This window comes from Mastigoproctus giganteus, chromosome 9 (assembly GCF_048544385.1).
Source record: "Mastigoproctus giganteus isolate SK-2022 chromosome 9, ASM4854438v1, whole genome shotgun sequence".
In the NCBI taxonomy this organism is placed as follows: Eukaryota; Metazoa; Arthropoda; class Arachnida; order Uropygi; family Thelyphonidae; genus Mastigoproctus; species Mastigoproctus giganteus.
The window spans coordinates 96,305,841-96,323,982 of record NC_143583.1 but is presented as its reverse complement, the minus strand read 5'-3'; the positions used below and the strand labels follow the sequence as shown (position 1 = coordinate 96,323,982).

Genomic DNA, 18,142 nt, shown 5'->3' with positions numbered 1-18,142 from the left:
TCAAGGCGTGGCCTGACCATTGCCTTATACAGAGGGACAATCACCTCCTTTTCCCTGCTAGCAAAATTCCTATATATCATTGACAAAACCCCATGACCTGCCCTGGCAGCCTGTCTGCATTGCTCAGAAAACTTCATATCTGCCTGCACAATTACTCCCAGGTCTTTTTCATTTTCTACCACATTAAGTGTAGTACCACACATTTGGTACGTTTCTCTGGGGTTACTTCTACCCATATGCAGTACTTTGCATTTGTCAAGGTTAAACTTCAGTTGCCACTTCTTAGCCCATCTGCCCAAATTATCTAGATCCTGTTGCAGTAGCACACTGCCATTACTGTCATTAACAACCCTGCCAACCTTTGTATCATCTGCAAACTTCGACATTAAGCCTGATATACCTTCATCAATATCACTGATAAATATACAAAACAACAGTGGACCTAACACCGAACCCTGTATGACTCCACTAATCACATTAGTCCAAGAAGAGCAGCACCCATTGATTACCACCCTCTGTCTTCTCGCACTTAACCATCCTTTTATCCATTGTAGCAACTTACCCTTAATACCATTCTGCTCCAATTTGTACAATAGTCTTCCATGCGCAACAATGTCAAAAGCTTTCCTGAAATCCAAATATATGATATCAAAATTATTTTTTGCATCCAGTTCCTTTGTAACCACATCATAATATCCTATCAAATTTGTCAGACAAGACTTTCCCTTAACAAACCCATGCTGTGTGTGAATTATTGCTGCTGTCTTGTCTAGATGATCCTGCAATGCATCTTTAACCAGCGACTCCATTTATTTTACCCGGAACAGAAGTTAAAATTAACTGGTCTGTAATTACTCGTGTCACCCTTCGATCCCCCTTTGTGAATTGGGGATACGTTTGCACATCTCCGGTCCGTGGGAACCTCCCCTGAGTCCAAGGATGCTCTCATAATTATGGCTAAGGGTTTGCTTAGTTGCTTTGCCAAAGTCGTCGCGCGAGAGCATGTTTGTGTTAATTGCCGAAGCAACTCAAATTATGAGACGACAATTATCGTGACTATAAATCTGTGGTCGATTTTCCTCTTTCCTAGAGAAAAAAAAAAAAATAAATAAAATAAATAAATAATATATATAAAACCGATTTTCCGGGATGGAAAACCACGTGACATCGTCGAGTTCGACTAACTTAGCCACGCACTGAAATAAAGCCGATGAAAATTCCTGGCATCATTGACAGGATTCCAACCGGGCCCTTTTTCACCTGATGTGGGAGGAGGGTGATTATATATAATATGCTCCTTGCAGAGCCTGACTCAAACTTGTTGTGGCTCTAGTCAATAACATGTATGCGGCCCTTCACCGGTTCATTGTGACAATGTCAATAAAAGAATTCTTAAGTTAGAGCGCTGCCCCTTGTAATATGAGGCCCTAAGCTATGGCTTGTTTAGCTTATGTGTAAATCCGGCCCTGGCTCCTCGTGAGGGTGAGATTGCACGAATCAGATCTGAAAAAATTAGAGTTATTATTTGCGTTATTTTTATTTTATGCTATTCATTTATTGTTATTAGAATATTGTTTTTGCTCGTGGCCACAGAATGGTATTCTGAGCTCACGAAATGTGCGTGGGTATTTTTATTTTTATGAGATTGCCTGAATTTAAGTCCTGCTTTTTTTTCTAAGAAACCGAAAAATAGGTAGTATTTTTTGTTGATATTGTCTGTTTTAATTTTATAAAGAAAAGTGAAAATCAGAATTTTGGTATGAGTTGTAAACTTGTTATGATTTTCGAAATAGTTATTCCTCTATTTACAGTTGCTACTAATTCCTATCTTCCGAAGTGTAAGTAACACGCAGTGAATGTTTTGTAAATAATAGATTGTATGTAAGGATTAATGGACTCCGTTGGTAGCGGTCGTATGAATTTGGTGAACTCTAGCTGATGAGTCGAGTAAGTTGTGGATTACTTTGTAAGGGAGTTAGTTATATTCTTGAATTGTTACGTTAATAAATGAAACGCCTCTTAGTAAGTGCTAATATTTTGAAGTAGTAAATCTTTTAGGTCGAGAGAAGTTGCATTTGCAATTGAACTGTTATCACGGTTTTCCGTTATGTTAATTGTAAAAATAAATATAAATAAATTGTAAAAAACCGTAATCCTAAATGTGTAATTTTTTACACAGTAATTAAAAAAAAATACATTTTTGTGTGGGGCAATAGCTAAAATACTTATTTTACTATCCCACGAGTTGTTTTTGTAACAGGATAAATAATACATATTTTTGACCATTACTGAACGGTATGGTCCCATTTGATTATATATATATGACAAGTATGATTTGATTATATATATATATATGACAGATGCACCAAAAAACGCAAAGCAGCATTAAAGGATGCAGAATATATGTAAGTTGTAATTTAATTAAGTATGCATAAATGGATGTGAAAGTTACACAAGGTGCCAGTAACTATAAGAGTGAGGAAAGTAGAAAAAGAATAGTAGTAGATTAGTGAAAGAATGTTAATATCCTAGAAGTTATGATGAATTACGTAAATTAAGGGCTGAATTGCCAATCCAACATAAAGTGGGGGAGCTGTAAAGTAAAATTAGTACAACAAAATACTAATAAAATGCAAATAAAAAAAAATGAAAATAGTATAGCTGTCATCAGATATGGGGGGAGGGGGACATTTAGTAAATGGTCTAATATAGGTAATGCAAAAAATGCTTGATCTGATGTCAGCTGAAATAAATATTTATTATTATTATTAGCCATAATAGTGCAAGGAAGCCTGAGGCTTATGCTGCACCAGCCAAAAAAAAAAAAAAAAAAAAATTCCAAGTTACCCTGAGAGAGAGAGAGAGAAGTAGAAAGGAATCACCAAGAAAGAGAAGAATGATTATATCCAGCTCAGGACCGTGTGTGTGTGCCAAGCCCATACTCACCAGATGTGAGCCCCTGGGGTTAAATTGATTGATTGAATAATTAATATCATTACAACTTATATATATATCCCATCAATAATTAGCTGAGGCTATCTGTTTCTGTTTGCCATTTGCCAGTTTATCTAGGTTCAAATATACTGAGAATATAATTTCAAATTAGTTACTTTAATATACATTAAAATTAGCAGAAAACTGGCAGAATAACTGCTATCCCTAGCATGAAACTGGCCAGTTTTCTTAAATTTAACATATATTAAAGTAACTAATTTAAAATTATATTCTCAGTATATTTGAAGCTAGATAAATTGGCAAACAGAAACAGATAGCCTCAGCTAATTATTGATGGGATATATTGAGTGGAGCTAGCCCTTGTTAACATTCCATTCAATGTATCCTATTATCAATAATTAGCTACATTTTAATTTTGCTATTTTATTATAACCTATGTGTTTATGTATAGGGTACAACAATGAAGTCCAACTTAGGTTACCTAAATACTTGGCCCTTTGGCCTCATGGGTATAGTTTTCACCCTTAATACTTATATTCTTATCTTATCTTATCTTCCTGCGTGGATTAGGCGATCCGCCTGTTCCGATCTCAAAGAGGTTTGCTCATCTTTTCTTCGGTCTTCCTCTGTCTCTTTTTCCTTTTGCTCTATATGTGTAAGCTAATTTAGGATCTATTATCTTCCATTCCTTCTACATGTTCTTTCCATCTTTGTTTATATTCTATAATTTTTCAATAATTGAGTAAATCTTTAATTCCTTTCCAATATTTATGTTTGGTATTTTATCTAATTTTGTACATCCTTTAACATATCTTAAAAATTTCATTTCTGCAGCTTGTATTCTATTAATGTCTCTTTGTTTCGGTATCGATGTTTCAGAACCATAAAGAAGTGTTGGTATTGCCATTACTTTGTAAAATTGAATGTGTTTCTTTCCTTGTTTTCTTAGCCAGGGTTCTTTTTATTGTTCCACATATATTTTGAAAATTTTGCCAATTTCTGGTTCATATCTTTTTTGACATCATATGTTATATCACATCCTAGATATTTAAAATGTTTTACTTGTTCTAATATTTTATTGTCTATAACTATTTTTGTTCTCACCGCTTTCCCTTAAAAGCCATTGTTCTAGTTTTCATTGTTGATATTTTAACTTTGTTAATATTATTATTATTAGCTATATGGTGCAAGGAAGCCTGAGGCTTATGCTGAACCAGCCAAAAGAAAAATCCTGAGTTACCCTGAGAGAAAGAGAGAGAGAGAGAGAGAGAGAGACAGACAGACAGACAGACAGACAGACAGACAGACAGACAGACAGACAGACAGACAGAGAGAGAGAGAGAGAGAGAGAGAGAGAGAGAGAGAGAGAGAGAGAGAGAGAGAGAGAGAGAGAGGGAATCACCAAGAAAGAGAAGAATGATGATTGGCACACCCAGGACCCTGGGTGTGCCAAGCCCATACTCACCAGATGTGAGCCCCTGGGGTTATTTTCTTCAGTTATTTGGTTTAATTTAAATACTGCTCTTTGCAAATTATCTTCACTGTCTTGAATAATTACTTGATCATCTGCTGATAACAATGTATTAATCCTATTCTTTGTATTCAAATATATCCCTGTATTAATTTCTTCTTTCCATTTACATATCATATCCTCGATATATATGTTAAACAACATTGGTGACAAGCTACATCCCTGTCTAACTCCTTGATTTATTATACTTTCTTCTGTTAATTTATTACCTATATCTATTACTATTTTTGTTCCTTGATATAAACTCTATTATTTTTGTAAGATGCTTTGGGTATCCTTTATTACTCAATGTCCCATAGTTTTTGTCTGTTTACTCGATCAAATGCTTTTCATAATCTATAAATGCTAAATGCATTTCTTATATTCTATATTCTTATTAAATTTCTCCAGTTGTATGCAATTTTTCCAATTTATCCAGTTGGTATTAAGTTTTTAAAAATAATATATATATATTCATGATATATATACACTGGTGTTCAAAGAAAGTGCATCACCCCTTAAAATTGTAATCGTCGTCCAAATAACGTAAGTATATGGCAATATTTCTTACAGATTGCATCAGATAAGATTGACATGTGTAGGTGATTACGTAATATTGTATCAGCTGTTACTTTCAGTTATATAAGCATGCTCTGCAAGAGTTGCAGTCATTCCTTGCTTTTGTCAAGATGGCCAGTTACGTGCAATTGACGCCACGAAGAAAGAGTGCTATTGTTGCTTTATGTGAGGATGTTCTTCCCATCATATTGCTTATAGTGTGTCTTGTAATCAGTCGACAGTGAGTGATTTCTTTCCAAACTCAATAATACTGGTTCTGCTGATAGGAAAAAAGGAACTGGATGCAAACAAGTCTCTATGCCAAAACAGGACCGCGTTTTGAAGTGCTTATGCCTTAAAAACCATAAAGCTTCTTCGTCTGAAGCTGAAAAGAGAATGGGAAGAACATGGTAGGAGTGGTAGCAAGTGCAGTAACAGTCAGAAGACACCTCTTCAAAAATGGATTTGTAGCCCATCATCCTAAGAAGCCTCTCCTCACACAAAAAATGAAAAAGCCCCGATTAATTTGGTGTAAGGAGCATGTCAAATGGACCTGTAAGTAGGCACTTCTGTAGTTACTTTAGCAACATTTCTGCATTACAGGTTTGACAGTAATGTGTTTACATTTGTTACAGGTGAAAAAATGGTTGGAAGAACGGTCCATTACAACTGTTAGCTGGCCAGGAAACAGCCCGGCTGGACCTGAATCCTATAGAGAACTGTTGGCATCGTGTGGAATCTGCAGTTGCCAGAAAGAAACCAAAGACCCTTCACGAACTTCAGGAAACCATAATTCATGTTTGGAACCAGAAACTCTCAGTTGATTATCTTCAGAAATTGATCTTGTCATTGCCTTGAAGGTGTGCTGCTGTCATCAGAGCCAGAGGCGGTTCAACTAAATATTAGTTTGCACCTGGTGAACTTTTCATTTTGTTTTCCATTTAAAATGATAAACTGAAGCAAATTGAGGGCTTTAATAACATTTCAGCCATAATTGTCATATTTACCAAAACTGTTGTATAAAGGTTGCAAATGCTCATTTTGGAATATTTTGAGAGCACCTGTCAAATATTACTTAGCTTTGCCTTAACTATTAATAAATATCTTTTGTTTATATTTCTATATGTGATGCTAGTCATTAATATAACATACTGTCGTGAAAAAGGGTTTAGAAATGTGAAATTCTTAGATGATGCACTTTCTTTGAACACCAGTGTATATATACACGATGTATTAATATCAAATTATATTAAGTATGCATAAATGGATGTGAAAGTTACACAAGGTGCCAGTAACTATAACAGGCAGGAAAGTAGAAAAAGAATAGTAGATTAGTAAAACGTGAAAGAATGTTAATATCCTAGAAGTTATGATGAATTAAGTAAATTAAGGGTTGAATTGCCAAGCCAATATAAAGTGGGGGAACTGTAAAGTAAAATAGTATCTACCACATTTGTATATGAACCATAAATCGGGACCGCTGCCTGAAAATGATTCATCATTCCATAACTACGGCACGTTTTCAGTTAGTTGTAATTCTGATGTTTACCTGAATACGCGTGTATCATTATTCCAATAGTTATGGGAGCCTTAACTAGGTATTCTTGCACCGCAAGAATAAAAAAATAATAATGATTCTTAGTAATAGTAATGAAAAATTATGCAAAAAGTCAAGCTTATATAGCGTCGGGCAAAAAAAAAAAACTTACACAGTTCATCCATCCATACCCTCCAAGAATTTGTCTAATAATAGTAATAAAATAAATAAATTTAAAAATTTGTACCCCTTAACTCTAAATAAACATTATCAATTAGTAAGTGATTCTGACATATTGAAATTGTAAATATTAACACATATTGAAACAGTATTAGAATGGCTAAATAATGTAAGGAAGTGATTTTTGTGTAACTACCAAGTAAAGGAAAAAATTACTCGATCATTCATGCTTTCCTCATTGCTAAAAAGTGACAATCCATTTTCCTTTTGAACGTTACCAAACTATCTGCCTTGACAACTGTGGTAGATACTTTATTCCAGTGATCTCTAATATTCTACCTGAAATGTACACAGGCTAAGTTATATTGTTTTTAAATCCTTCTGTTTTTTCTTTTTTTTTACTTGTTGTTTTGATGCGCACAGGCAAAATGCCCTGATTCTGCCTTCCCGTTGTTAACAATGAGATCATGTTGGAAGGTGAAACATTAGCATTATATATCCATCGCAAGAGGTTTGGGTGTTTATTTCTGTGTAAACTCTCTCTCATTATTATTTATTAATAGGACCAAATGATACAAGAAAGCAAGTTATACAGCATCAACCAAAAAAAAAATATATCTCATTTCACCTATCTGTTCCATCCAATAGTGTCTAGTTCTTTCTTGAATTTATTCAAACTATTCACTATAACAATGAATGGATGCCAGTTCCAGCAATCAGCTACCCATTGGCTGAAAACAAACTCCACATATCTGCTTTTCTGCAACTATCCTTTCTCAGTTTGAATTTATATCCCCTCATGTGTATAGTCTTAGAAAGCAGAAGAATCTCATCAGCATTGGCTTGGTGAAGCCATTCAAAGTCTTAAAAACACACCTCAATCAGATCACTTTGCAGGTGCATAGTCTCCAGATACTGCAATTTGCAGAACTGAAGCCTTTCTTGGTAAGAGCACCCCTTTGTTTCCCTCACCAATCTTGTTACCCTCTTCTGTACTTGTTCCAGCAGCTCTGCATCCTTCCTAAAATGAGGCCTCCAGACCTGTATGCAGTACTCAAGATGTGACCTGACATTTGCCGTATACAATGGCATAATCACCTCGTTATCCCTGCTAGCAAAATTCCTGTATATCATTGACAAAACCCAATGTGCTGTCCTGGTAACCTGTCTGCACTGCTCAGATATCTTCATATTAGACTGCACTGCTCAGATATCTTCATATTAGACTGCACAGTTATCCCAAGGTCATTTTCATTTTTTCCACTATCCTGAGCAACGCAATATGGGACCTTATCAGTGATCAGACAATTTGTTTAAACATGTCAAATTTACCCAGAAATGAATATTTTATTTGATTAAATTTCTTGTACAAACCAATTATATTAATTTCCAAGATAAAATATACAAGCAGATATTCGGGTTACCGATGGAGCTTAGCTTGAGTAGATTGGTTGCTGAAATTTATCTAAATAAGATTGAGCAGGTATACTTAACGCCACGTCTCCCAAATATAACGTTCTACGGTAGATATCTTGATGATACCTTAATAATTACTAATAAATATATAGTACAGAAGGTCCTGGATACATTTAATAACATTCATATTCGACTTAAGTTCACTCGAGAAATGGATATCCCGCATCACAAATCCATAAATTTTCTAAATTTTACTTTAATCAGGGTTAATGAAAACATTTTTTAAAATTTATAGGAAGCCAACAAATACTGGGAAATTTTTGCACCGTTCGAGCTACCATCCTTTTACATATAAAAGGAGCATTATTTTTAATCAGTTTCATAATACATATAGATACAGCTCTACTCAAGAATCCTTATTGGATGAGCTCACAGAACTGACAAAAAGATTTTTAAATAGTGATTATTCATTAGGTACCATTATGCAGATTAGTCAACAGGCAAAATATAAATTGGAGATGGGTACAACAAATGACAGGGCAGATCACAACCATTTTATTAAAGTTCCGTATATACAGCATTGGTATAGACAATTTATTAACATATTTAAGAACACTGAATTTAAGATTGTTCCACAACCCATGAGTAAGCTCCATGCCATCTTGAAACATAGGGCGTATGTAGTTCCTACCATGGAAGCTCACAATATTGTTTACAATATTTCTTGTGGTGGGTGAAATTCTACTTATATTGACTCGGCCCAAAATTTACTTTCTGTAAGGATACAGCAGCATGTGGCATCAATTAGGGCAGGTAGGACGGGTGCCTCTGAGCTTGCGTTTCATGCAATCACTGATGGACATGTGTTCCTTTTTAATGAATCGAAAGTTCTTAATAAACAGCAGGAATATTTTAAATTATTAATTGCCGAAACATTAGAAATGAGATTAAATGTTGACTCTATTAATATACACAGACCTTATAATATTTCGGACTCGTGGACTCTTATGCGTATGCACGAGTAGTAATTCATACATTGGTCTATATAAATAATCTCATGTCAGGTTTTTTGTCGTTAATTTTATATAAAACGGGGGATATCATTCACGAATCACTTTTTTACTTCTTGTGATCATGGTAACAAACTGAATAAGGTGGTCTCATAAAAGAAGGTAAAAAATAGTTTTAAAGTTTAATTTTTGTGTGAATTAATGGATATTTATTTGTTTCGTCATTTTTAGATTTTTGCGACAATTGTTTTTCAATTCTCATGGTGGCATGTGATGTTGGTTGGTTTTTTGGAGGTTGGTGGCTGCCGTCTTTCCGATTCCCTTGACCTGATATGAGAGTTGAAGGCATGATTATTTTAATTAATAGCTATTTTAATTTGATTTATTTATGACTATGCACAGGGTGTAAGTTCGTATTATAATCATTCATGATTGAGTGCTGAGTGATTAACAGCCCTACTAAAAAGGTATGAGGTTTTCTCCTATAATCTAAGACTACCCTATGTGTATTACCACACAAGTTGATACATTACTCTGGGATTATTGCTATCCAATACGCAGTACCTTACATTTGTCAATGTTAAACTTCAGTTGCCATTTCTCAGCCCATCCACCTAAATTTTCTTGTTGCAGCAGCATACCTTCATTATTGTCATTAACCATCCTGCTAACCTTTGTATCCTCTGCAAGCTTAGACTTTAAGCCTGATATACCCTCATTAATAAATATGGAAAACAGTGGAAGCAGAACTGAACCTTGCAGGACTCCATTAATGATATTAATCCACAAAGAGCAGTGTCCATTGATAACCACTCTTTGTGTTCTCCCATTCAACTATCCCTTTATCCATTACTCCAATTTGTACAGTAGTCTTATATGTGCAACAGTATCAAAAGCTTTCCTGAAATTCAAGTATATGATATCAAAATTATTTTTCACATCCAGTTCCTTTGTTACTGCGTCATAGTATCCAAACAAGATCACCCATTTACAAATTCATGCTGTGACAAGTCCATCTCAATAGGAGTGCAGGTGCACTTGCATTCCTTTAACTGGTGGCTCCATTATTTTCCCTGTAACAAAAATTAAACTACCAGGTCTAATTACTCCTGATACCCTTTGATCCTCCTTTGTGAATAGGGGATACATTTGCACATCTCCAGTCCAAAGAGACCTCTCCAGAATACAAAGATATTCTCATAATTATGGCTAAGATTTCACTTACCTCCTTTGCTGCCTCTTTTAATATAATTGGATAGATTAATGCTGAATTATTCAGTAATTCAGTATTAATTACTGAGAAGAACACTAAATAACCACATGGATAGTTTATTAGTGTTCTTTTTTTTTATTAATAGCCAAGTTTCATCCATCTAACATGAGGATTATTATTATTATTAGCCATATGGTACAAGGAAGCCTGAGGCTTATGCTGCACCAGCCAAAAAAAAAAAAAAAAAAACAGCTCAGGACCCTGGGTTTGCCAAGCCCATACTCACCAGATGTGATTTGAGGGCATTATTTGTTGTCACAGAAGTAAACTGAATGGAGTAAGAAGAATATTTCGCTGTACGATTAGCAAAAATTTATTAAATTTACAGATCTAAATATCAACAGTAAGGTATAGTAAAAAATAGAAATTTTGACTGTAACGTGGCATCTAATACAATTTTGGAGCATACAATCACTTTTTTCTGAGATCTTCAATTCTAATCAGAAGGGAAACCAAAAAGGGCATGTAAAGTCTGTTAATTTTTAGCTTTTAGTTTCCTACAGCTGAAAGCTAACAAACAATAGACTTGTGTGCTCTTTTCCATTTCCTTTCCAACAACAGTTGAAGATCTCAAAAAAAAAATGCTTGTAAGATATAATAGCATGTTATAGTCAGAATTCCTGTTTTTTTACTGCTGTTGTTTGGACTTTTATATTTAATAAATTCTTGACCACACAGTGAAATGTTTTTCTAACTCCATATAATTTTCTTGGCACATCAAAAATCAGATATATTTGCAAAAATCTGTCAATTATTATTGGCTGCCCATGTATAATATATCCATTTCACCCATGACTGGACTAGCTCCATATCCAAGTCAACATAGAAGTGCAGTAGTATATGTTATTGACCAGACCAATGTATGAGTCCACGTGATCATTAATATTCTTGTAAAAATTAATACTTGTAAACTACTCTGACCTATATGATTGTGCAAGAGTGTAAACACAATTTTTGTAATGATTTTTTACTCTTTATTCAAATTTATGCTTTAAGATTGTTTTACTTGGCTATATTGTAAAAATTGGTAGTATTCGTTGAGGTTGTCACTGACATTCTCTCAGATATGCCAGACAAGCTGTACTTGCTACCTGGGAGTCTAAAACGCTGATGGAACTGATATTCGGGTGACACTCAAGTCAAGTGAACCCAATTTTGGCGAAGTCCGGACAGTCTGTGACAGCCAAATCCTCTGCTTGCAACTTCACGATTGTGGGACTGTTAGTAATCCTAGGTATAACCTCCATGCTCAAGCATATGGTGGGTGACCATGCGCCCACACCACATGGAGGAAAGCCGCCCCTCTGTGTTACCAGGCAGTACTAGGTGGTAGATGACTCCCATCAACCAGAGCGGCACCTCCGTAGCCAGGTGGGCAGGAGCAGCAGTGCGTAGCACACACTTCTTGATTAGACCGGGGTTCGAGCCCGTGACCACCAAATACGGAGGATGCGGAAAGGTCAGGAAATGACCACCGCATATCCCCGGAGCAATATGGCCTTAGTTGCTAATGCTCCTAAAACCAAATAACAAATAACATAACATCAACCAGTGCAATACCACCACTTTGCTTATTGGAGGCTTGAAGTGGTGGAATCCATGTTTAGTCTCCAGAGCTAAGTTCCGGTCAACCCTTCCCCATCTCTTCCATCATGCAGTATGATTGATGAATTTTGAGGTTATGATGAACATCGTGGTGAGATCCAATCTTCCTTACATTTTTCGAAGGTACAGCTCTAAAACGGTGTTCACAGACCTGCCGTAGTTAGTACACCGGACTGAACCTATTGGTAACTCTCTAGGAGGTTTCCGGATCAGCTAGTGTATAATCTTGCTACCTCTACTCTGCCAGATAGGACTGGAGAGAGTCCGAGTAGTGTATATGTGGGGAGGGGGGCATTGTCGGGGCCACGTTATGTCAAGGATCTGGGTATATTCTTACCACGTGTACACCATATCCAAAAATTTCATTACTTCATACAGCATGTCCGACCCACTTTTTCTTACTATTGAATACACCATGAATTGTCAAACTAATAGAGTAAGCTTATCTGTGAAAAGATCTGAACCTCCCAAACACTTCCTAATTCATTTCACAAATATACGTGGTCTCAATTCTAATCTCAACGATGTCCATTTCCACTTGCAGTCTGCCAAACCCCATGTACTTTTTCTGACAGAATCTCAGTTATCGGTTGATTCAACTACTGCTCATCTCAGTTGCCCAAATTATTCACTGTACGATTCCTTTCGCCTCAAAGGTGGTACTTGTGAATATGTCCATTTCGATATTCCCTGTCAGAGACTTGTTAAATTTGAATCTCCTCTTTTCGATCTTCTCTGGCTTAAAATCTCTCTACCTCATTGTGTCAAATTCATCTGTTGTCTTTGGCATTCTCCCAACTCCACTAATCACTTGGAGCTCCTTGACTTCCTCTCTTTGCAACTTGACTTTCTCCAGTCCAACTTTCCTAACAGTAAGGTAATTTTCCTTGGCGATTTTAATGTTCACAACTCCAGCTGGCTTCCGTTTTCTAGTCACACTGACCCAGCTGGTTGAGATGCTGAGGCTTTTGCAATTACTAATGACCTTGCACAGATTGTTCATTTACCTACAAGAATACCGGACAATCCTAACCATTCAGCCAACCTGCTTGATCTCTTTCTCACAAACAACCCTTCTAAGTACACGGTCAAAGAGAGAGAGGTCCTTTAGGCACCTCAGATCACAACTTTCTGATTGTCTCTTCTCCAGTGGAACCTTTATCTCATGGCTATTCCCAACCTCGTATTGTTTGGCAAAATGGGTCGACCTGTGAGATTTCTTTTCTTCTTTTCCTTGGTCAGATCACTGTTTCAAAACTTCTGATGTCAACGTTTGCTCAGATAATGTCAGTGAAATTATTCTTGCAGGAATGGAATCCTTTATCCCACATTCTTTAAAATCTCATCCTTTATCTAAACCTTGGTTTTCCAATAAATGTGCTAAGGCTGTTCAAGAGAAGAACGTTGCATATCGTAATTGGCTTGTTTCTAATTCTTCAGTTTCATTTTCTGCCTACACCAAAGCTCGCAAAAATTGTAAAGTAGTTATTAATCAGTCCAAACTAGAGTTTGAACAGGCTAAGAGTAGAAAACTTGTTTCTTGCCCTAATGGTAGCCGAGCATTCTGGTCTCTTGCCAAAGCTATTGGCCACAACTTTTGCCCATCTCTGCCCCCACCTCTGTCAAAACCAGATGGTTCTGTTGTCACTTCAGCCAAGGATAAAGCTGACCTGCTAGCATCCCATTTTTCTTTCAACTTGTTTTGATCTTGGGAAAACACCTCCCACCATTCCCAACACGCTCCATTCAATGCCTCCTGTGGTCTTCCGTCAAAAGGATGTCAGAAGGATTTTGACGAATCTTGTTGCTAAGAAAGCTGAGAGTAAAGTGGAGGAGAAATTGTTGAAGATAAAGACAAGAAAGGCACCTGGGGTGGATGGAATCTATCCAGTAATATTAAAGGAGGTGGCAAAGGAAGTAAGCTAACCCTTTGCCATAATTATGAGAGCTTCTTTGGACTCAGGGGAGGTACCCATAGACTGGAGACTTGCAAATGTGACCCCAATTCACAAGGGAGGATCAAAGGCTGGCACAAGTAATTATAGACCTGTGAGTTTAACTTCTGTTCCAGGAAAATGGTTAAAGAAGCACTGCAGGATCATCTAGACAAGACTTCAGTTATAGCTCGGACACAGCATGGTTTTGTTAAGGGGAAGTCTTGCCTGACCAATTTGATTGGATACTATGATGTAGTCACAAAAGAAGTGGATGCAGGGAATAACTTTGATATTATATACTTTGATCTTAGAAAGGCTTTTGATACTGTTGCACATAGAAGACTGCTGCACAAATTGGAGCAGTGTGGCATTGGAGGCAAATTGCCGCTATGGATAAAGGGGTGGTTGAGGGGGAGAAGACAGAGAGTGGTAATCAATGGACACCGCTCATCGTGGACTAATGTTATCAGTGGAGTCCCTCAGGGTTCCGTGTTGGGTCCATTATTGTTTTCTGTATTTATAAATGATATTGATGATGGTATATCAAGCTAATGTCCAAGTTTGCAGATGATACGAAGGTTGGAAGGGTTGTCAAGGACACTACTGACACTATGCTGCTGCAACAGGATCTGGAAAGGTTGAGCAGATGGGCTGAGAGGTGGCAAATGATGTTTAACATTGACAAATGTAAAGTACTACATATGGGAAACAGCAACGTATCAACTCTGTGGTACTACACTGACAGTGGTAGAGAATGAAAGGGACCTCGGAGTGTGCAGGCAAATATGAAGTTCTCCGAGCAGTGCAGACGGGTGCAAGAGTAGCTCATGGTGTATTGTCAGTGATATATAGGAATTTTTCTAGCAGGGATAAGGAGGTGATTATTCCCTTGTATAAGGCAATGGTCAGGCCACACCTAGAGTACTGTATACAGGTCTGGGGGCCTCATTTCAAGAAGGATGTAGAGCTGCTAGAACGAGTACAGAGAAGGGCAACAAAATTAGTGAATGGAACAAACGGGTGCTCCTACGAAGAAAAGCTTAAGTTTTGCAAATTACAGTGTCTGGAGAATAGCCACCAGCGAGGTGATCTGATAGAGGTGTATAAAGCCTTGAATGGTTTGAGCATGCTCAGTGCTGATGGGATCATTCCTCTTGCTCAGAATAATCACATGAGAGGGCATAAATTCAAATTGAGGAAAGACAGATGTAGGAAAGACATGCGGATATTTGCCTTTAGCCAGCGGGTGGTTGGTTGGTGGAACAATCTTCCATTCCTTGTCGTGGAAGTTGATAGCCTAAATAAGTTTAAGGCTCAGCTGGATAGGTATTTCGAATGAACAGAGGGATGAAGTGGAAGTGGTTTTTATTTTGGCTGATGCTGCATAAGCTTGCTTTCTTGCATCAAATGCCTCTACTAATGCTAATGCTAAAGCTCCAGGTCTCGATGGTATTTCTCCACTTGTTCTCAAAACCTGTGCTCCTGAACTTACTCCTGTTCTTTGCCACCTTGTTTCACTTTCTTATTCCAAAGGTGTTTTTCCTTCTGCTTGGAAATTTGCTCATATCCAGCCAGTTCCTAAAAAGGGTGACAAATTCCTTCCATCCAGTTATTGTCCCATTGCAATTACTTCTACTCTTTCTAAAGTAATGGAGAAATCAATTAACTACTAACTCTTAAACTACCTAGAAACCTTCCATCTCATCAACGATCGACAGTATGGATTCCATCAGTGTCGATCTACTGGTGATATTCTGGCTTATGTTATCCATTTATGGACTAATTCAATGGAAAAGTTCTGTGAAACAAAAGCAGTTGCTCTTGACATTTCAAAGGCTTTCGATCGTGTTTGGCATAAAGGTCTTCTAAACAAGCTTCCATCTTATGGTTTGCCAACTGTGTTTTGTGTAATTGGTTATCCAGTTTTCTCTCTGATTGCTTACTTAGAGTGATGGTAGATGGCTCTCTGTCTTCTAACTTCTCCACTAATGCCTGTGTCCCCCAAGGTTCAGTTCTTTACCCCCACTCTTTTCCTCTTGTATATTAATGACCTTCTTCCATTGACTGGAAATCCTATCCATAGTTTTGCCAATGGTTGCACATTGCTTTCCACTTTCCATTTTGAGAAACCTTGTCCTGCTCAATCAGCTTCAACTTCTTGAAAATCTGCTACCAATTCCCTAAATGCCGATCTCCTGTGGGGCAAAGACAACTTAGTTGATTGCAGTCCTTCTAAAACTCAATCTTGTCTTCTTTCTTGCAAAAAGGATGGATTCTTCTGCTCCTATGCTAATTTTTTGTGACCCTCCCATTTCTAGGCAAAATGATATATCTCTTTTGGGGATAACCCTGACTTCTCTCTCTCTCTTGGCACAAGCACATTACAAATATTACTTTCTCTGCATCTAAAAAACATGGTTTTCTCTTTTGTAACGAATGAGCCTGGTGTACTGGAGTCCATGGTTGTGGAAAAATATACAATGATAACCCAGTTTAATATAATACAATAAAATATACAATGGCAGAAGCTTTCAAGACTGACAAGTCTCTTTTTCAACTGATAATATGATTTGAATACAACAGATAAGTGCAATGAGTTGAGAGTAAGGCATGTTATTCATTTCCTATTGTTGTTGCACGGATGTGCGCTGGTTTTTACTCCAGCGTTAAAATGGTTGTCTCTAGGATGGGGTGCAGATGTGTGCCTTTGCAGCGGTTTATGGCCTTTGGATTGTTATTAAGTGACTCTAGCCATAGGCGATGGCAAAAGTGTCGTGAGTGGTCTACTATTTCAGTCACATTTGGGATCAAGATCGTGGTTGGTGACCCAAATTTTTTTTTTTTTTTTTTTTTGGTTTTCTCAGTGTTACTTTTCTTCCAAACAGCTGTTCACTTTGTACAAATTGCAAATCCGCCCTACCATGGAATATTGTTCCCACATCTGGGGTGTTGCCCCCAAAACCTCTCTCAGGCTCCCAGATTCCGTTCAGTAGAGGGCAGTTAGGTTAATTAATGATTCATCTCTAACAGTGTCTCTTCTCTCGCTGTCTCATAGACATACTGTTTCTGCTGCGTGCCTCTTCTACAGATATTTCCATGGGCTCTGTTCTTCTGAATTGGCTTCTATAATTCCCGCTCTCTCTTTCAAAACAGTCCGAACACGTGCTGCCACCAGCCAACATCCATTTACTGTCTAACTGCAGACTCACAGAACCAACTTTTCATCTTTCTTGTTTATTCTTTCAACTGCCGTTTTCTGGAACAACCTTCCTTCATACGTATTTCCTGAAAATTACAATCTACAGGAGCTCAAGTCCAAAGTTAACAAATATCTTCTTTCATCTTCTCAACTTCCAGCCCAAGCATGGTACTAAGTACTATAGGTTCTAATACCTCTTGTGTTTGGGTTTACATAAAAAAAAAAAAAAATTCACAGAAATTTCAGTGTTCGATGATGAAATAATCCAACTCCAGCCCATAGATTGTCACACGACATATAACTAATCAAATATTACAAGTGCCAACTCTACAATACCAAAATCCTTGCCTGGGAAATGCAAACACAGTAATTACTGGTGGAATCTGGATTGTACATATGCTAAACAGGAAAAAATAGGGCTTGGAATTTGTTTTGCAAATTCCCCACAACCAGTAACCTAATTAGTTTTAAAAGAATGAAAGCCAAGTTCCGCCAAATAAGAAGCAAAGCAAAAAAAGATGCATGGATTAGCATTTCCTCTTGTATAAACAAGGACACAGATATCAGACTCTTTTGGAAGAAAATACAAACATTTAATGGCAAATATGTGCAGTCCCCGGCTTCGGTATTAAACTGGAAAGGGAAGGAGTTGTCCTCACCGGCAGAAATTGCAAATGCCTTAGCCGAATCATTTGCCAGTACATCGGGCATGTCCACCTACAACCCAACCTTTCAGCAAATTAAAGAATCTTCAGAGCAGCATAAGATCAATTTCTGTACTACAGTTTTTCACACCCATATAACCAGCCATTAACAGAACTTTTATGGGCGCTCAATAAAACATCCAGTAGTGCTGCTGGTCCAGATGGGATCTACTACGTCATGATAAGCCAACTAAACAACAGAACAAAAAGAACATTGTTAAAATATTACAATCGAATATTTCTAGAAAATACTTATTC

The 18,142-nt window shown here is 37.1% G+C and overlaps 1 protein-coding gene across 4 annotated transcripts in view; it reads left to right on the top strand.

Annotated features, from left to right (window-relative positions):
* Window positions 1-1,638: 1,638 nt before the first annotated feature.
* The window catches only part of LOC150080569 (PSME3-interacting protein), a 102,201-nt gene continuing 85,697 nt past the window's right edge, over window positions 1,639-18,142 (top strand). The window contains exon 1 of one of the 4 annotated variants that reach the window (XM_090382054.1): window positions 1,639-1,693. The gene's annotated coding sequence lies outside the window, so the exon portion shown is untranslated. Of the gene's footprint in view, window positions 1,694-1,819; window positions 1,948-18,142 lie in introns of those variants that run through there. The other 3 variants (XM_090382055.1, XM_090382053.1, XM_090382056.1) reach the window with 3 other exon arrangements.